The 20,568-nt window shown below is 45.2% G+C and overlaps 1 protein-coding gene and 1 long non-coding RNA gene across 44 annotated transcripts in view; one reads left to right on the top strand and one right to left on the bottom strand.

Annotated features, from left to right (window-relative positions):
• The window catches only part of LOC149127994 (uncharacterized), a 32,308-nt gene extending 24,850 nt beyond the window's left edge, over positions 1 to 7,458 (bottom strand). The window contains exon 1 of the long non-coding RNA XR_016230216.1: positions 2,340 to 7,458. This is a non-coding gene — a long non-coding RNA (uncharacterized LOC149127994). The remainder of the gene's footprint in view (positions 1 to 2,339) is intronic.
• Positions 1 to 20,568, top strand: part of MAP4K4 (mitogen-activated protein kinase kinase kinase kinase 4) — a 185,394-nt gene that overhangs the window by 36,796 nt on the left and 128,030 nt on the right. The window lies entirely within an intron of this gene.

Here is a 20,568-nt window from a genome sequence, read left to right as displayed (position 1 = left end):
TTCAGTGATGGCCTGTTCATCCGATAAGCCGGGCCCCTGGACACTGCTCTTGGTGTAGGTTGGTCCAAGCCAGTCCAGTGCATAGATCCCTCATCTTCTTGCTGCAGCCTCAGTGACCTGTCAGCCCCCGCTTCTTGCCTGCCTTTGTCTGCCGGACACTTAAGGCGTCTGTGAGCCTCTCCCTGACTTTCCCAGCTGGGTCCTGGTTATGAATACAGGCGCTTTCAACACGTCGTCTCTTACTGTCATCGCTCTTGGCACAGTTGTGTTGTTAGAGTTGTTTGTGTGGCCTGTGATTAGTGTAAGAGAGGGATCAGCACTGCACCCCCTCGCTTATCTCAGTGCCTGGCACGTAGCTGAATTCCACGTAGCCCCTTATAATAACTCATTCTGTTGCTGACCTTCAATCATCAAGAAAGTGGCATTCAGCATATTTTTTCTGGTTGTCCCACACAGTGCCTGCCTCTGTAGTGTGCCCCCTAGTGTCCTGTTCTGACTTTGTAACAGGCCTCGCATTTCACCATAGCCAGTTGTTGGGCTTTCCTACTGGAAAGTCAACTCCAGGGCAGCAGTTCTTTTTTCTGACACTTAAAGTACATAGCACCTGCTTTGTTGACTGAAGACTTTAGAAAGATTTCTGTTCAATTAGACTTAGTTTAAGCCCTGGCAGCGAAAGGGTTCTTCTGCCTCCTTCCCTCTCTCTTCCCTCCTTTCTCTTGACAACTCATTTTTACTGTCATGGTATTATGTGCATGTTGTGCTGTCATGAGCTGTTCACACTCAGGAAAAAGGCTTATTGGGCAATTTGGAGTTTTGATTGTGAAAGGTTAGTCATTATGACAAATCGGTGAGACACAGTGATAAAGCTGCCGTAACATTTAATCTTGTAAAATTATTTGTCACCAGGAAGAGCTTCCTCTGTGACTTTTAGTGCATTTGAAAGTCACTGGGGCCAGGGCTGTTGGTTTACCACAGCAGTAATAAACTGCCCCCCCTTGTTTGGGAACGAGGCCTGTGCCATCTTTCTCTTGATTAAATTATGTTGGTCAGGTGGTTCCGAAGAGCTTATGTGGATGAGAGGCCTTCCTTCTTGACTTTCCCCTTTATTTGGTGGTGGTGGTGGTGGTGGTGGTGGTGGTGGAGAGGCTATTGCTAATTACTAATCACTGTCTCATTTGATGGATCAGCGTGTAGGATTGGGAAATGTTAAGTAGTTATATCTGGGGAAGAGACAGGCCTGGAGTAATCTGGAGGTAGGTCTGCGTAGTGTTTTATTAAACATGCTGATGAGTGTACACAGTAAAGATAATATGTATTTCCTTTTCTTTCTCTGCCACTCCTTTCGAGTTACTCAAGGCCAGAATCCTGTGCCTGGAACAGGTGACTCAGATGAAAGAGAGTTTGGAAAGGAAAAAAGCTGTCATTTTCTGGTTACTCATCGTTCAAGGCCTAAATTATGCCTTTTCTCTTTGCTCTCTCCTCCCACCTAACTCCCTCATTTAGACTCTTGTCTCCTTTAACCTTCTCACCACACTTTTTTTTTTTTTTAAGAAGTATTTATTTATTTTGAAAGAGTTACAGAGAGAGAGGGAGAGACAAAAGGAGAGAAACCTTCCATCCGCTAGTTCACTCCCCAAATGTTCAAAGTGGCCAGCACTGGGCCAGGCCAGAGCCAGGAGCTTCATCTGAGGCTCAAACACTTGGGCCATTCTCTACTGCTTTTCTCAGGCTGTCAGCAGGCAGCTGGATTGAAGTGGAGCAGCCGGGACACTATGGGATACTAGCCTCACAGGTGGTGACTTAACCTACTAGGCCATTGTGGGTTAAGCCCCTTTAGTTTTGCTTCTCTTGGTCGAGAAAATACATTCCTAGGTAAAGGCTGGGGCACCTCAGACACTAAGAATATTTTACATCCATCTGGATCCTCAAAAACAAACAAGCAAGCAAACAAACTCGATCAGGATCCTTAATACATTGAAGTAAAGGGAGCTGGCACTGTGGCATAGTGGGCTGGGCCTCCGCCTGTGGTACCAGTGTCTATATGGGCACCAGTTTGTGTCCTGGCTGCTCCTCTTCCAATCCAACTCCCTGCTATGGCCTGGGAAAGCATAGGAAGATGGCCCAGGTGCTTGGGCCCCTGCATCCTCTTGGGGGACCAGGAGGAAGCTTCTGGCTCCTGGCTTCAAATGGGCCCAGCTCTGGCTGTTGTGGCCATTTGGGGAGTGAACCAGCGGATGAAAGACCTTTCTGTCTCTGTAACTCTGCTTTTCAAATAAATAAATAAATAATACTAGAAAATATTGAAATAAATTACTAAACTGTTCTGAACAAAAACTGACCTGGGTTCTTTGAGAGGCAGAGGTAGAGCCAGCTGCCATCTGCTGGTTTGCTCCCCAGTTCCTGCAGTGTCTGAGGCTGAAGCTGGGAGCTGGGAACTCCATCCTGGTCCCACATGGTTGGCAGGGACCAGCCCAATTGCTTGGACCACCACTTGCTGTCTCCTAAGGTCTGTGTTAGCAGGAAGCTAGAATTGGGAGCTGCAGCTGGGAATTGAACCCAGGTGCTCTTATTTCACTTAATTGAAAGGCAGAGTTACAAAGAGAGGGAGGTTGGTTCACTCCCCAGATGCCTGCAATGGCCAGGTCTGGCCAAGCCTAACACAGAAGCCCTGGACCCCTTTCCAGGTCTTCCATGTGGGTTACAGGAGCCCAAGCATGTGGGCCATCTTCTGCTTTCCCAGGTGCATCCCAGGGAACTGGATTAGAGGAGGAACAGCTGGGACTCAACTATCCCTCCAGTGTGGGATACATCATGGGCAATGGCTTAACCCGCTGTGGTACAGCACAGGCTCCAGTGGTCTGTTTTTTAAAAATGTTGAATCTGGGGGCCAGCGCTGTGGCATAAAGGGTAAAGCCGCAGCCTGCAGTGCTGGCATCATATGGGCGCCGGTTTGAGACCCAGCTGCTCCACTTCCGATCCAGCTCTCTGCTATTTCTTGGGAGAGCAGAAGACGGCCCAAATCCTTGGGCCCCTGCACCTGCGTGGGAGACCCCGAAGAAGCTCCTGGCTCCGGATCGGCGCAGCTCTGGCCGTTGTGACCAATTGGAGAGTGAACCAGTGGTGGAAGACCTCTCTTTCTGCCTCTTCTTTTCTCTCTGAGTAACTCTGACTTCCAAATAAATAAATAAATAAATCTTAAAAAAAAAAAAAAAAAAAAAAACACGTTGAGTCTGTTTTGCTTCCTTTCCATTCCCTGTGCTTTCGAGTGCTGTAGCCTTGATTCAGGAGCTGCTCCTTGTAGCACTTCCGAACCCTGTTGCTGTCATGCTTTCTGGGTTCCTGTCCTTGGGTCCGTCTAGTTTAAGGGAAGTACAGTGTTGGTAGGATTGCTGCAGTGCCTGCCACCACCTTGGTGGGGACCTTGGAGAGGAGACCAGACCTAATGGATGCCTTTCACTGCAGCTTATGGCTACTTGCATCAGTGCCAGCTTCCTGAGGTGGTGGTTATGGTTAAATGAGGGTGCTCATAAAGTGACACAAAATGGTGCAGTAAATGCATTTGCGGCTGCCATCATTAATTACTCCGTGTTGCTTCTGGTAGGGCATATGCTTCATTCTTTATTACTGTTTTTTTCCTTTACTCATAATTGAGATTTTCTTGGTGTTGAGAATCAGTACACAGACATTTCAATTTGTGTACAACTCTTAAGTACTAAAAATCTAAAAAGCCATGAAAAGTCACTTGTTACTCCAGTGACTTTCCAGCATCAAATTTGGAGGCAGCTCTTCCTTAAGAGACTGTATCTTCAGAGATTGCTGTTAAGAACGTTCCACTCATTCACAATTCAATATCCTATATTTGACATACTCAGTTTTCAGTCTTTCACAGCACATTAACAGAATCATTAGGAAAACCGGACAACCACAACCCAAGGTGCTGGAGTGCACCTGGTTCTGAGAGACAACAGCTTCTGTAGGAAGCAGTTCTACTAAACATGGGAGAAGTAAATGAAAACATTCAGGACAGATCGAATGCACAATCGAGACTCCAAATTTTCATTGAATATGCATTATTGTAGGATATAAAAACCACCCCCACTTAGGGAATGTTAAACTGACACCCAAGACAGTCAAAGCCTCCTGTAATTCAATATGCCACTCTTTTCTGGTTGTACCAAAGAATAGACAACCAGCAGATGATTTCACCTCTTTAAAAAAGTCATTTACATCTAAAAATGGGGTGAGGTAGGCATCCCTCGTTATAAATGTTCCTAGAGCTACTACAAAACTAGCATTTACAAAATAATTGATAGAAGTATTCCTCTGGGTTGTACAAGGAGACAGGGACCACTGGTAAGACATGGTGTATGATATTAATCATTTTTGGCTTCTTCTGCTTCATCAGAGGCTGGATTCTCGTCATTTTTAGTTTCTCCGTTTTTTTGCAGGCAAGTCTTTAGCTTCTTGGTGAGCCATCTAGGCCTGTTTTCCCCTTTGCTCCTCTCATCCCCTTTGCGCACATATTTTTATCTGATGACTTGTCCTTCCTGCCTGCCTTCTTGGGCTCTGACCCCACTTCTGCATGTGCTGGTTTAGCCACCAGCCTTCCCAGCCTCCTCTTGAGCTCTTCCCTCGCTGCCGCCTCCTCGTGGGCTTCTTGGTGGTGGGGAGGGTGCCTGTGGGCTGCGAGAGCCTTTGCAGAGTGGACTGCCTGTTTTTCTCTCAGCATGGTTGTGTACTGCCGCCCTGTAGTTCCTGGAAGGCAGAGTCCTTGACTTAACCCAGGACAGGAAGTAGAGCCCTGTGGTAGTCCCATGACGGCTTCCAGGACCGTCCTTGCAGTTGACTGCTCAGGTGAAGCTGGCAGTCAACACAGTGCTGTCCTTGCACACAGCTGATGTACAGTAAATCATCGTGTTAGGTGAGCGTGGTAGTTCCCAAAGCTGTTATTTCTGTTGCCTGCAGGTCACAGCATGGATGACCCAATAGCAAAACATGCATGATAACATTTTATGTTGTCTTATGTGGCAGGTAAATGCTTACCTTCTTGTAGGAGGCCTGAAATTTTTTTTTCTGAAAAAAAAAAAAAAAATTACTTGAGTCTAAAGTTTTTTTTTTAATTAATAATAAGGTATAACTTAGAAGATACAAAGCAGAACATTACTTCTGTAATAGTTGATATACTGTGCTCTGGTTTCTTTTGAAAATTAGTTGATTTATTGGGGGGGGGGCAATATTGAACTCCTATCTGCTGGTTCACTCCCAGATGTCTACAGGGGCTAGGGTTGGGCTGGATAGAAGTTGGAGCCCAGAACTCAGTCAGGGTCTCCATGTGGGTGGCTCCTGGGGTCAGGAGCTAGACCCAGAGCCAGGAATCTGATGTGGGATGCAAGTGACTTAACCAGCAGGCTAAATGCCTGTTGTCTGATTTCCTAATAGTTGTAATTTAAGTTTCCTGGAATTTGCCATCTGCATTCTCAGTCTGAACACTCAATGCCTTATTGCACTAGGACTTATTATATAATTTACTTCTAAAAACCGTTGACTAAGTAAGGTCAAAAAACAAAGAAACAAAAGCAAGTCCTAATCTGAAAACTGTTTCCGTTACAACTAGAGATAGGAGAATTTCCAATCAATCTGTCAACTAAACTCCAACTAAATTCCAGAGTGAATTTAGAATTCACTCAAATTAAGCTTGTTAATTACTCCCTTCTATAGCTGACTTTATTTTATTAAAACATCTATTTTTTAAATATATGTATATTTAAAGGACAGACAGACACATCTTCCATCTGCTGGTTCATTTCTCAAATATCTGCAATGGCCAGGGTTGGGCCAGACCAAAGCCAGGAAGCAGGAACTCAGTCCAGGTGCCCCATGTGCATGGCAGGGATCCAAGGGTGCTCATGAGGAAGGAGCACTCTGACACAGGGTACCGGCATCCCAGGCTGAGCCTTAGCCATGTGCCGAGGGTCTGCCCCTCCAGCTGTTGGGGACCAGTCTTAGGACCGTCAAATAGTTCCCTCTGGTTAACCTGTAAGTCAAAGTCCTGTAAATCTTTGATTTTAGGGCAGTTATTCTCCCCACTCCCCATGTAAGGGATTCTGGTCATTCCTGTGCTGTTGGGGTGCCATCCCCCCTACCTCCTGGTACTTCACACTAGGGGAAGGAAGGATGAGGAGGCGTTGGTGAGGCTTGGGGGTCCTGGGCCCAAGCAGTGCTGACTCTGAATGTCCTGGCGGGTGGAACGTACTATTGAGCCTTTGCATTCTGCGTCCTTTCCTTCAGAGCTGACTTGTGGCATCTTGATTTTTTCTCACTAGCCTCCATAATTTGAAGCCTGTGTCACTGTGTTGTGCCCCTTATTTATTATGGAAAGCTGAAGCTCCGCATAAGTAAGGCTGTTTTACTATCTCCAGTATCTGAACTTGATGCAGTGCTTTTTACCTTGATGTCCACAGTGACTGTTCACGTTTGCTGAGAAGACACAAAAGGATGTTGACATTCTGGGGAAATAAGTATTTGGAGCAATATTTGTCTTCTGTTTGTACTGTGAGCATCAGCAAAGCCCTTCCCCTTACTCACTCTGAACAGAGCCTTATTTTTAGAGTGAGGGAAGGAAACAAGTCTGTTCAGAAACCTTGTCAAGTTTGTGGAAGTATCAAGTTCTCTCTAGTCCTCTCCTTTTCTGTAATAATAACTATGATCGCAGTCAGCATTTGAGTGTTCATGGCTAGATCTTGTTCTGCATGCAGTACCTCGTTCATCGTTGTTCCCATTGCTGTAGAGGAAAGATGGAGGCCTCTGGAGGTTATGTGTCTCACCTAAGGCCTAAAGACTTAAAATAGGAAGTGAGTCTGAGAATCAAACCCAACTTGCTGATGCTACAGGACTCTTGTGACACTGATGTTTTATAAATCCTCCTCCATCTGTATGGAGAATTTTCTCCCTCAAGGACATCCCAGGTTTCATTTGATGAGGGACTGCTTGCCCACTTGCTAAATTAAAACAAGGGCTCTCCCCTCCCCACTTAATTTCTAATGTGGTGAATGTTGATAATCCCCTAAACTAAAATTCTTCAGTGTTTTCAGTTTTTATGAGCGTGAGAAGGTCCCGAGACTAAAAAGTTTGAGAATGGCTGGCGCGGTGGTTAAAAGCACGGGCTTTGGGGTGCCTAGGTCCTGGGTTTGAGTCAGCCCTGTTCTAGAGTTTACTAGTTACAGACCCTTCTGAAAGTTACTCTTCTGATTCTCAAGGTCCTTGTTTGAAAAATGGAGCTAACAGTAGTAACTAATAGGACTGTCGGAATGAAATTAAAATAATACGTGCTAAGTGTTTGTCTTAGGGCTGGGCGCTCTATGAAGGTCATTGCTGCTGTGCCTAGTGGGGATGCAAGCGTCTGCCCGTCTTGATGGGTTTCACAGTTTGTGGCAGACAGACACGTCAGCAGCCCAGTGATTGTGTTTATAGCTAGTGTAGGGGGTGCGCATGCTGCGCGTATTGCTCTTTGGCTAGGACTCGGTTGTTTCCAAAGGCAGAGAAGTCGTGTGAACTGCTCTAGGGCCTGGCGTGTCTCGGCTGGCCTTGCCACTGGGGCAAGAGGAAGAACTGTGGAGGACCTTTCAAAGTCTGAGTTCCTGGGGACGCTTAGCCTCACTGAAGAGCAAGAATGTGGCCCACGAGTGAATCTGAGCCCGTTTCTGGTCACCTGGATTTCCTGTGGAGGCAGGTACTAGAAGGCTGTGACTTGGGTCAGTTTAGGCAGAGTGTGGAGGCAGCAGTCCAGGGCAGCGGGCTGTGGCCGGAGAGCTGGTTGTAAGGTTGGGAGTGTCGTCTCTTCAGCCACCCCCTTGGGCCGCTGCTGTTTTCCCTAAACCTGGAAAGTGAATTGCTTCTCTTGTCCCGCTTGGCGTTTGTTGTCATGCTGCCTGCTACCACCTCCCTTTGCTTTCTTCTCTCTGCCTCCCTCTCTCCACTCTGTCCCTGTTTTCTGTCTCTAGGTGGCTTGTGCTAAGAAAGTGTGTGCCGCAGAGAATGAAACCCCTTTTACTCTAGTGCCAACTTGGGGCTCCGTGAAGTGAGAGAACTAAAGCTAGGTAGCACTGCTGTCCTGGTTTCTCCAGCCCTCCATTCTCTTAAGGGAAAGGCTCCGTCCTGGTGGTTCAGCAGCTGGAGCTGAGTGTTCAGAGGCCTTGCTGGACCAGCCTCCTCCGTGCAGGTGTGTATTTCAGGCAGGAGGAGAGAGAATGTGGGAGGTACTTTGGGCACATAGACGTATTGCCCCCAGCCGTATTTCCTGACACGGGAGGAGGAAGACTAATGCATTATTACTGCATCCATGAGTGGGCTCGTGAGAGCTAGCTTCACCTTTCCCCCGGAGTATGTCAGTGCTGATTCCGAAGTCTGAAATTAGAAGCCCATTTCTTTTCAGATTTTACATTCTAGAGTGAAATGAGAGGCTTTCATCAGGCCCACTGGCCATACACCCCCTTTTAAAGAGAAGCTTTAAATAGTTTCCTCAAAATAGAAGTCTGTTTACATTTGGTTCTGACGGGGCTGATGAGAGAGCAAGGCCAACTTCGTCTTTCTGGAGTTAGAGGGACTTGGAGGATGCTTGGGCTGCGCTGACTCCGAGAGCAGATTGGTGTTACAGTGATCCCCTTTCTCTGTCTAGCAGCTCTTCTTGGGGCTTACACCTGGTGAATGTCACAGAATTAGAGTTTTCTGTAGCAGAACTGCGATTGTTGTCCTGATAATGGACTCATAATAATAGCATTGATTTTGCCACTCATCTTTGAATAAAGCTCTTGTCAAGGCCTCAGCTCTCGGTGACAGCAATCCTTTGCCATACATCTGTTGTCTGTTCCTGAGACAAGAGGAACATGAGGCAGGGCCACGTTGAGCTCTTTGGGATTTGTGCTTCACTGACAGCATGTTGTGAAGTTTATTTCAGTTCTGCCCCCCTGCATCCCAGACACAAAACCCTTTTGTACCAGGGAGATAGACACCCCATGTTTTAATACACTCCTAGAAGCAGTTGATGCTTAGAAGAAAGAATGAAGAAGGTAGAAGCATTGCCTATTTTCTTAAGGTGTTTCTAGCATTTCTTTTTATTTGCTGCTGCTCTGCTAGGAACCAGAATCTGGCTGTTGAAGACGATTTGATATTTTTCAGTGATGTGACAGGCATTGTGGCACAGTGGGTTAAGCCACCATTTGAGACACCTGCATCCCCTGTTGGAGTGCTTGGGATGGAGTCCTGCCTCTGCTTCCAGTCCAGCTTCCTGCTGATGTGCCTGAGAGGCGACAGATGAAGGCTCAAATACCTGGGTTCCTGCCACCATGTGAGAGACCTGGAGGAATTCTGGGCTTCTGGTTTTAGTGCTTGGCCCAGCCTCAGCTTTTGTGGGCATTTGGGGAGTGAAATAGTGAATGGAAGATCTCTCTCTCTCTCTCTCCCTCCCTCCCTCCCTCCCTTCCTTCCCTCCCTCCCTCCCTTCCTTCCTTCCTTCCTTCCCAATCTGCCTTTTAGTTAATTAATTAATTAACTAAATGCTTAAAGAAGATTTGTCGGTGAGATTTGTGGTAGAATATAAAATAAAATGGCTCATTCTTTAAGATGCTAGAGCAGAACTGAATCTATGAAGTGAGCAACATGTAATTTAAACTTTTCTAGTATGCATGTAAAAATGTGAAAAATGAAATTATTTTAAAAGATTTTATATAACCCATTATAATCAAACTGCTACCTCTTCAACACATCATTAAACAAATGAGTTAATCAGGCATTTTACCTGGTTTGTTTTATAAAGTCAGTGTGTCATTATGAATATGGCACATCTCAGTTTGGACCTGGCACTTTCCAAGCGCTTGGAAAACATATGTGGCCGGTAGCTCTTAAAACCAGACAGAGCAGGTTTAGAGATTTGATCAGTTCATTTCTTAATGCAATTTAGTTCGGTTTGCTTTTTTATTACTAACTAAATTCAAGATGTAGATATGCCAGGTCTGCTTTTGACCGTCATCAAGGGGTTTTTGGGTCCCTTGTGCTTGGGAGACATAAGGAAGAGTGAGTTGGCCTGGGCTGTCCTCTGTGTGTAGAGTAGGGGTGTGTGAGGAGCAGGTGGTGTCCTGCAGCTCACTGGCAGAGCTTGGCCACATGGGCCTTCCCTTCCCTGGAAGGGGCTTGCCAGCCACTTGCCTCACTTGAAGAAGGTGCTGGGCCTCAGGACGTGCTTTGCTGACATCTTCTTCCTCAGAGCAAAGTGAGCGACTTTAAACTGCAGTGTGGACGGCTGGTAGTTCTGACATCTGAAACCTCTCATTTGAAAGAGGGAGGAAATGAGTTATCCTGCCAGAGAGCTACTCTTCAGCCACCTGGAGCTTGTTTAGTAGCTTTTTTGGGGAGAAGAGTTCTACAAGTGCTGGTACTTCTGTTACCTATAGTGGGGCGGGAGCTTTTAACTTTGTTTTATTGATATCTTTTCACTACTGATTCACTGAATGATGGGTAATGGTGCAAACCAAAACTTGAGTAAAGATATAATGGTGATGCTTGGACTTGATTTGCTGGGAAATGTTGGGTGTGTGTGTGTTCCTTTGCTTTATTTGCATCCTTTGCAAAGGGAGAGCAGGTGCTGCCTGGGAAAATTTGTAAGTGCTAGATGAACCTGTTACAGAATTTCTTCTGAAATTTTTTTTAAATAAACATTTTATTGAAATACAGTATACAGACCAAGACATACACATAAATGTACAGATAAATGAGTTTTTTTGTCATCTGTTCACATAACCAACATCCAAATTAAGAACAAGATGTTACTAGTACCCCGTTAGTCCTCGCCATCCCCCCATTCCTTTTTTCTATGTGTGAAATAAGCGTATATTGTCATTTACACGGTATGAGTCGGTGAAACACTATAACTAAATAGTAAATGATATGACATCCATAAGATTTTTATACACTGTATATATTAACTTCCGCAAGTAAGGGGAAACGTGATATTTGACTTTTTTGGTCTGGCTTATTTTACTTAGCATAATGATCTCCAGTTGCATCTGTCTTGTTGCAAATCTCAGGACTGCATTCTTTTTTATGGCTGAGCAATATTTTATCATGTATAAATACGACATTCTCTTTATTCAGTCATCAGCTGATGACTGCCAAGGTTGATTTTTATCTTAGCTATTGTTAATTGAGCCGCTGTAAACCTGGGACCCAGGTAACTCTTGCACATGCTGATTTCATTTCCTTTGGATGTATTCCCAGGAGTAGGATAGCCACATCCCAGTTTTCTGAGGGATCTCCATGATGTCTTCCATAATGATTGTGCCTGTTTACTTTCCTACCAGCAGTGGATTAGGGTACCTTTTTCTCCACATCCTCACCAACATATGTCAGTTTTTGATTTTCCAATGAGAGCCATTGTAACTGGGGTATGAGGTGAAAACTCACTGTGGTTTTGATTTGCATTTCCCTGATGGCTAGTGATTCTGAGCAGTTTTTCATGTGTCTGTTGGCCAATGAAATAAGATTTCAGACTACAAAATAAATTGAATCAGAAGTGTTAAAAGATGGAAACAAGTTAAAGTATTCTGTCCCCCTGTACAGTACCATTTTCATCCCTCCTCCCAAATACTACCACTTAAGTGGCCTGGTTGCCCTGTGGTGGTTTCCCGTATGTGGTACTGTATAAGCTTCCTGTTTTTGTTCTCAGGTTAAAAAACAAATATAGAATCCATAACTTCTGATCATGAATTCTGAATGTCTCCTTTATTACGTGACTATCTTTGGAACATGAATTTGGGGCCTTTTCTCCTTGTGTATGTAACTCTGAAGTATGTAAATTTGAAATACTATGTTCACGCACGTGCGTGCACACACACACACACACACTGTTGAAGGCCTTTAGAGAACTGGCCTTCCAGTTATGAGCATAGTCTGTGTGCAGCCAGCCAGCCAACCCCCAAGTGTTCACTGAACGTCATCAGTGTGCGAATGTGTAGTTAAAGCTGCCTATTTGGTTGTGAGCTAATTGATCTTTGGATACAGTGGCTTGGGAAAGGAGTCCTAGAGTGAAAACAGACTTTGCAAACATTGCCTGCTTGTTCTTTCAGGTAGTTCCTCCCCCTTCCTCGCTCTCTGTTGTGATTATGCTCAAACCAGACAAGTTGAAATCCTATTTTTGTGTATCCTTTGATTTTTTTTTTTTAAATGTAACTGTGTGTTGACATTTTTCACTGTTGGTATATTGAATAAATACAGTTCTTGCTTATGGGCACCTGCTGTGAAATAACTTATTTCATATTTTCTAAGTTTAACAAGTATCTGTATGTGTTGTTCTGCCACAGTAAAATATATTCAGTTAAATTAAACACTTGTCACTGCATAGTGACAGGCAGAGTACCTATTTCTATATCCTGTCTTCTAGAAATTTAATTTAATAGTATTACTTTTTTTATTGTAGGATCAGACCTTGCTATAAAAATGCTGTTTTTGGGATATTCTTTTGAACTATGCCTTTAACTGTAAATATTTATTAGGGAAATTTAGATTTAAGCTCACATTAAAACTAAATTACATCTCATGCCTGAGAAAGTACAGCATTCTGGAAAAAAAAATTGAGCTAAATAGCCCCCCCCCCCCCCCCTTTTCCCTCCTCCCTTGACTTAGGTGGGTAGTTTTGGTTTTTAAATTCATCTTTTTTTCCTTTTCAAGTTCTTTGTGAAACCTGAGATTTCTAGTACAGCATGCATTGTTGCTAAAATGGAAAATCAGGGAACCCAAATTTTACTGAAAACAAAACTTTGTATCCTGTGTCCCCACCGTCTCTTTTAGACAGTTTGACTCTGGCATCCTCAGACAGAGTTCTTTAGCATGAGACCAGGCTGGAAATGCCGAGGTTTGTGCCAGGGCGGCTCTTGTGTGTGTATCCTTGTTCAAGGATGCTATATGGTTCTTCTGAGTTTGAGGAGAGAATGATGAAGCTGGTCTCTTAGCAGGGGTCGGCAGTTCAAGGACGCGGTAATTAAAGACTTCTTTAAAAGGGCAGATTTCCCACCTTCTAATTAGAGAAGGTCTGCGCTGCAAGTGACTGCAAATTACAACAGTTGGCCTGGGACAGAAGCCTGGGTGTGTGTTCCAATAAGCTCATCTTTTCTTCCTCCTGAGGACTTTTCCCCCCTTGCCTTCTAATTCTTAGGTAGAGATTAGAAAAGTCTGAGGAACAAATTAACCAGGCAACAACAGAACTCCCACATGTCATTTCGGTACTAACTGTGCCTGTTTTGGTGCCAAGAAGTAGACTTGGTTGACCCTTGCAAAGCCTTTGACAATGACTGCAGGTAGCAAGGAGGTAACTGCTGGGAGTTGGGATTTCAGTGAGGACACCCTGCGGAGGTGCTGGAGGAACTGGATGAATGGCACCATTAAGGCTCAGGGTAGAGTGCCTTCCTGCAAGCAGCGGAGTGACTTTTAATGACTTCAGCACATTCTGAGGTGGCACACATTGTGGTTCCATAATATAGTTTTCTAAATTATACTCTTCAAAAGAGCAGCCACATCTTGAGTCTGGCATTGTGGCGCAGCAGGTAAATCTTCTACCTGAGATGGCCGCATACCATATGAGTGCTGGTTCATGTCCCAGCTGCTCCACTTCCTATCTGACTCACTGCTAATGGCCTGGGAAAAGCAGTGGAAGATGGCCCAAGTGTTTGGGCCCTTTCCACCCATGTGGGAGATCTGGATGAAGCTCCTGGCCCTTGCCTTTGACATGGCCCGGGGCTGGCCGTTGTGGCCATCTGGGGAGTGAACCAGTGGATGGAAGATCTGTCTCTTTCTGTCTCTTCCTTTCTCTCTGTAACTCTTTCAAAATAAATAAATAAATGTTTTTTAAAAAATAGAAGGTTGTATAGCTTCTCGGCCTTTTGGCTAAGATCATGTGTAAAAAATAGAAGGTTGTAGCATTTAAAGGGGTTTTCTAGAGGAAGTTGGGGCTCTCTGTATGTAAATACTGCAGCTTGTTTTTTGACTTCTGAAGAATAGTGTGAAGTTTTCTAAATGGAATTATTCAAAGCAAGGAAGCACCCTTAAATAGATTTCCATTTGTATACCTTAAAAAAAGTGTGTGTGTATGTATGGAAATAACAAATGCTTTTGGTATTTACTTTTAAAAATTAAGCTAGCAAAACTAAACAAAATATAGCCTCCACTGTTCTGCTTTGGGGTGAACTCTAAATTTACTGAAGAACTTTCATCTGTTCACTTAAGAGTTATTTTCCATTTCTTGATTCTGAACTAGGAATACAGCAGAGACTGCTTTTGGGAATAAAGAATGAAGAAATTTTCCCAGGGTCATCAGGATCTCACAGGAAAGTGGGTTGTCAGAATTCTGTGTCCAGAACCTTATTTTCGGTTATAATCCCTCCACCCTTTCACCTTTCCACTGAATTTCCTTGTGTTTTGATTTTGGGGGCTGTCTGCAGGCCCCAGAGCCTGACCTGTTGCGGTGAGGAGGTGGCCCTTCTTGTTGGTGCCTGTGCCACACCCACCTCCCTGTTGCTGTGATGGAAAGTGTGACAGGGTTTTAATGACACAGCATTTCAGTTATGAATGAACATTCCTGTAAAGAATTGGCGCTGCACAGTTGTTGATGTGCGCATTCTTAGCAGGTGGAGGAGCATACAGTCAAGTACAAAGGGAAAGAGGAAAACAGGTAAGCTTTCGGTGGGGCATGGTAACTCGGCTACCACCTGTGTGCCAGTACTTTTCCTCCTCCCTTTTGCTTTGAAAACAACAACAACAACAACAAACAACAAACCACAGTGGGGAGGCAGAATGCTCAGACCAGAGACAGGTGCTGCTTCCTGAAAACTGATAGCTTAACCCCTAGAGGCTAAAATCTGCAAAGTTGAGCCAGACTAAAGGCTAGAGTGGGTGATTCCTGCAGGTCCCTTTTCATTCTGCGGTGTTTTGTTGGGTGCCTGCTGAGTGCTAGGCGCTGTGCTGACTCAGGTGGTCAGATCCAAGGAAACAAACGCCTCTGCCTGCCCCACGGAGAAGGAGCTTTAGGAGGAGGTGACTCGGAGGGAGACTGGCTTTGACTTGAAGACACGTGAGTTGTTAGAGGCTTCCCCACAAGATAGGTAGAGGAGGGAGAGAATCGGAAGCTCTGCCTGTGGGTGGCACTGCCTCCGCTGGGGGCCTGGGTGAGCGGGTGTCTGCAGTTTCAGTGTAGGTGCTGTCGGAGTACACGTGTTACCGGGATTCTCAGTCGCCTGGTCTTGTCTCTTTCGAGGATTCCTTTTTTGTGTGAGTGGCAAGCTAGTTAGTGTTTAGCTGGTGGATGCTTTTTGTAGGCATTTTGTTTCGTTTAAGGCTTGAAGTTGTACACGTTGGGGGGAAAAAAAAAGTACAGCTTCCAGGGTAGTTGTAGCCAGACAGAACTGTGTGGAAGTCATAAAATATTGAGGTATTTGAAGTGAAAATGTTGCAGTCTTTCCACCACAGGGGGAAGGGGAAGGGGTTGTCTTGCCACAGCTTGTATCTGAAGTCATCCGAAGTGAATGCGAGGATGGTGCGGCGGCCCCGCCTGCAGGTGTGCAGGTGTGCAGGTGTGCAGGTGTGCAGGTGAGGTGTCTGCAGTCCAGAGATCTTTAGGTGAATGACCGCTGCTTAAGTCTGTTTCCGTATTGGAAAAAAAGGATGAAAACGCCAACCTGTGTGCTTCCCTGATCGCTGATGCAGGCGAAGGCGCTGGAGAGGTGTGGAGCACCCGATACCCAGCTGGCTCTGGGCCTGTCTGTATCAGCAGTAATAGGTCTTGGTTGTGTTCATGTGTTCCTCGTTGTAAGGCTTTGCTTTAAATAGCACAGGGTCAAACCATATTTTCTGAGAAATGGGCCACGGGCTGGGTGTTTGGGTGGAATGCCGTTTGTGCTGCTTGTACGTGGACTGCAGTCAGAAGTCACCAAAGCATCCTTCCGACTGCTCTGAGCGCCAGTGTCCGTACTTGGTCTGTGAGTCACCTGTGCTGAGCTGCTCGCAGAGTGTGTGCCTTTTTGCCAAAACGGGAGAGAAATAGATAAGCAAATCATGTCTTTTTTTCCCAGTGTCTCTTATTTTGAAAAAAGAAAATATTTTAAGTGTTCTTTCTTACCTGGTATCACTAAAACGGGTTAGGAGGGAGTTGGGTAAAACCCTGGGAATGAGTGGTTAGAACAGAGAGGAGAAGGGTGAGGGGAGGGGAGATGAAATTTAAGCTGCCTTAGAAAGATACTTTTAAATTGTATTTCATACACTGAACTTTGCACCTTTAATACTTTCAGTGTGTCTGGGATGGTCTGGACAGTGTGTATCACATTCGTTTTCACACTGGGATGTTTTCATTTTGTTTTGCCTGAGTTTGGTTCCAAAGGAGCTAGCTCTGTGTTCCTCTGGGTAGGGGAGGTGTCAGCTGTCGCCCCACTGTTTCCTGTCAGTGTAGTGTGTTGCAGTTCTGGGTCTTTTCCTCCTCACAGGACAGGTGGCCTCAGTGGGAGCCTTCTCTGAGGATGTTGGAGAGCAGTGCTTTCCAAAGTTTATGGTGTTTCAGTTCCCTATTTGTTTGTCCTTATCTTCTCCTTTGGAACTGTCTTTCTACAACACCATGCTTCCAGAGTTGTCAAGTATATTCACTAATTTGATATGGAAATTGGTGGTTTCTCGTGACATTCCAAATGAAATAGCCCCAGGTATTGAAAGCCTACTTTGAATGAAAGACGTCTTGAAAGTCAGTGATGGTAAAACAGCATAGGAATCACTCTTGGTCACACAGTTTTAGATTTCTCAGGTTGTGTGTGTCTTATTGGCAGTTCGTTTCTGTGGTTCATCTTCTTACTCTGTTCTGTTCATTAATCCAACTGTGTGGTGGTTCATTCTTGGCTCAGGAGAGAATGCCACTCCCATGTCAACCTATATTTTCTCATGCCCTTAATTCACTTAGCAACCAGCCTGTTTTCTGATGATCGCAGTTGACAGATTCATGCCTTATGCCAGGAGTTGCTGAGCATTAGGAAGTTCCAGGGTAAAGGAAGGGGGGAAGAAAGAGGAAGATACGGATGGTGCACAGGGCCAGACACCATGCTAGTGCACCTGAGGACTAGCTGGAGATACTGCATATATTCTCGCTGAACTCAAGTGCAGACTGGTAGCCTAGCAAGGTTAAGTTACCTGTCTGTGGTCATACAGCCTGGAGGTGCTGAGCTGGAATTCAGGCTCCTTCCCTTAAACTGCACCAAGAATTGACCAGCTCTGTCCGCATTCTGCATCATTATCACTGCTGGCCACTGGCCCTCGTCTGCTTAGAAAAACCATGTCAGGCTCAGGAGACCCTTCTTGTTTCTAGTGGTGCCAGGCTCCAACTGCAGGGAGCATTGGCAGCCTTATACAGATAGTCAGGGCAGACCGCAGGACAATGCCAGCTCTATGCTTTTTGTGGAAGACATGATGATCGTAACAAAAGCTAGCATTTATTGCGTGTTTTATGCAAGCCAGGAGTTGCAGAGCATACTTGTGTGCATGTTATCTCATTTAATCCTTCACACTAATGCCATATGGCAGGCACTGTTTTTATCTCCACTTTTTAGATGATAAAATTGAGGCTTAGGGGAGGTGTTTCTGCAGTTTGCCTGAGACTGTGCAGCTCATTAGTGGCAGAGCTCTGATTTGATGTCTTGCAAGCTTAAAAGCCTGTCCAAAGTTGCCTTTGATTAGACCGCTTCTAGAGCTCACCTCTCCCCACCTGCCCCTCCCCTCTCCCTTTCTCATAATGTGCTTTTTCAAAGAAGAATCTTTGTTTGAAATGAAGGTTTTGAAGTGTGCCTTTGGTGTTTTGAGCATACATATTCCCATTGTGGTGCTTGCAGGAGACTGTAGGGGCGAGCGCTTGGCAAGGGGGTTTATACTCATCTGATTTGTTGAGGTCCTGGACCTCAAATGAAGTCACTGGCATCCCAAGGCCTGGTTCTGCTGGGTGAAGCATAGTGAGGGGGGGATTTCAACAAGTACGTGAACCACCTTTAGCACTCTTATGAATTATCCTTCCCGATGTTTTTGTTCCCTGAGTATTTACCAAGTTTTGTTTAACCTGGTAAAAGTATTTCAGGCCTCTGATCTAGACCATCATCTATTAATTTTAAGCAGTGTTCAGTACAGAAATTGCCAACACAGTCAGGGATTTGGGTGATTTCTTTGGTTTTAATTTGTCAAGCTTTTGTGGCTTGAGGAGTTAGTCCATTTTGGTGTGAATGGCTCTACAGGTGGGATCTTTCCTCCTGTTGCCTGGGGCTTTCCCTGTGGGCTTTGCAGTGTCCACCAAAGCACCCCCCTCCCCCATACCATAGCCTCTGACTGGAGCTTAGACAATAGCCCTCAGATCTTCGTTATTAGTGGTTATTTTTGCTGATTGAGGAGAGAGTGATTGACCAGTCCAATGTGAAGCAATTAATCTCTCTCCTCTCTCTTTTTAAAGATTGAAAAAAATCACGCACACACACAGAGGTGTTTTCTATCTACTGGTTCACTCCGCAAAAGCCTGCGACAACAGGAGCTGGTCCAGGCTGAAGCCAGGAACCCAGACCCAAGTACTTGAGCTATTGTCCACTGCTTTCCCAGGTGCATTATCAGGGAGCTGAATTACAAGCAGAGCAGCTGGAACTTGAACTAGCACTGGTGTTGCTGGCCCTGTTTTTTTTTTTTTTTTTTTAATTAATTGGAAAGACTTAAAGAATGCCATTATTCTTGGATTTTGGTGTTAGAAGTTAATCCAACGCTGCTCATGCTGTTTATGTAAATGTGAAATGTTTTTTAGTGGAGATATGAACTGCAGGGGCTCCTAACAGAAAATGTCTTCAGATTACTGATCAGATACAGGAGCCAGTTGCTGCCCGTCTGTGGGAAATCACTTTCAAGGTCTGGGTTATGAATTCCTTGTCTTCACCGGGTACTGGACACGATGAGTTGGCAGAAAATGATGATCTAAGTTTTCATTGAGCAGAGTGAATTAAAACAATACCGTGAGAAGGCATGTGTGGTGTTTTGGCCTGTACCAAAAGTAGCTTCATGTTGGCGGCTGTAAGCCATCTCTGCTTTGGGGGTTGTTAGGAGGGAAAGGTGTGGCGATGGGGTGGAGAGGTGGGGATGAGTGTCACTTAGAATGACCACAAACTCCCACTGCGTGGTGTGCTGCTGTTTCAGGATGGCTAAATGGGTTTGTTTGTATTTATGCCTGCTCCAGAAGGATCTTCAGGAGCATGTTTGCTGTGCAGGCCAACCCAGTGAGGTAATGGTTACATGGGCCTGGGCAGCTGCTTGCCCGACAAGGAACTGACTCTGCTAGATTTGGAGATCGTTAATGGCTAAGAGAGTGGCAGAGTTTTGTAAATGCTTTTTTAAAATTCATTTTTTTTGTCTTTAAAAGCAGAGTGAAAGAGTCTTGTTTTGTGGGTTTAACATTCTTAGAGGTTTTCTTGTGGACTCCTAGTGAAGGGGCTTTGTCTGCTTGCAGGCTGGTTCACGTGACCCTGCCAGGGATGAATAGCTGCTCAGCCCCACGGAGGGCTCCTTTCAGAGTTGTTTACTTCCCACCCAGGCCCTGTGCCACCCTCCACAACCCCAAGGTAAATTCAGGAAGAAAAGCTTCACCTGACAGTGTTGAAGGACAGAAGCTCTAGAACGCAGTACTCCGAGTATCATCTCTGTGTCTGATACCTTCTGAGTTCTTATTCTCTCACTCTCTGTGGCCCCCTTCTCTTCTTTTCTGTGTGTGCATCCATCCCTTCTTCCCCAGCTCTTCCTTGTCTGCCTCTTCTATTTCTCCATTAAACAGCTGAATTTGGCCTGCCTCTCGGTCCTGTTTAATGCCCGTGTCTTTGGCGCTTTATGTTGCTGCACAGGGCAGTTTCTCTCTCTCTCTCTTTCTCTCTCTCTCTCTCTCTCTCTCTCTTTTAATTGAAAAATATCTATTTATGTTATTTGAAACGCAGAGTTAGAGAGAAATTGGGGTCTTCCACTTTGCAAGTGTCTGCAATAGCTGAGGCTGGGCTAGGCTGAAGCCAGGAGCCTGTTACTGCAGCTGGGTCTCCCATGTGGGTGGCAGGGGCCCAGGCAGTTGGGCTGTCTTCTGCTGCTTTTCCATGTGCATTAGCAAGAAACTGGGACTCGAACTGGCACCCATATGGGATGCTGGTGTTGCAGGCAGTGGCTTAACCCACTGCCGCGCTCGTCCCTGTACGGGGCAGTTTGTGCAAATGGTTACTTGTGTTTGCTGCCTGTCCTGTGTGTCTTAGATGACTTCAGTAAGTGTGCATCAGCCTGCAGTAACTTGTACTGTGTTTCTGTGATTGCAAGGATATCTTTCGTTAATTAATTCTCTTGTTGTAAGTTTTCTGAGATGGTTTCCCTTTTCTTTATTGTTCATTCTTCTGAAAGTTGGATGTTAGAAGAATCTATCGCTCCCAGGACCACAATGTCAGAATTTTCCAGACACATTTTCCCTGTTTTTCTTTCTAAACAGTTTTAGATAAAATGTTT

Source organism: Oryctolagus cuniculus, chromosome 2, assembly GCF_051225735.1.
Source record: "Oryctolagus cuniculus isolate XC-2025 breed Fujian yellow rabbit chromosome 2, ASM5122573v1, whole genome shotgun sequence".
Taxonomy (NCBI): domain Eukaryota; kingdom Metazoa; phylum Chordata; class Mammalia; order Lagomorpha; family Leporidae; genus Oryctolagus; species Oryctolagus cuniculus.
The sequence above is the reverse complement of the archived record's forward strand: the minus strand, read 5'-3'. Positions and strand labels throughout refer to the sequence as shown.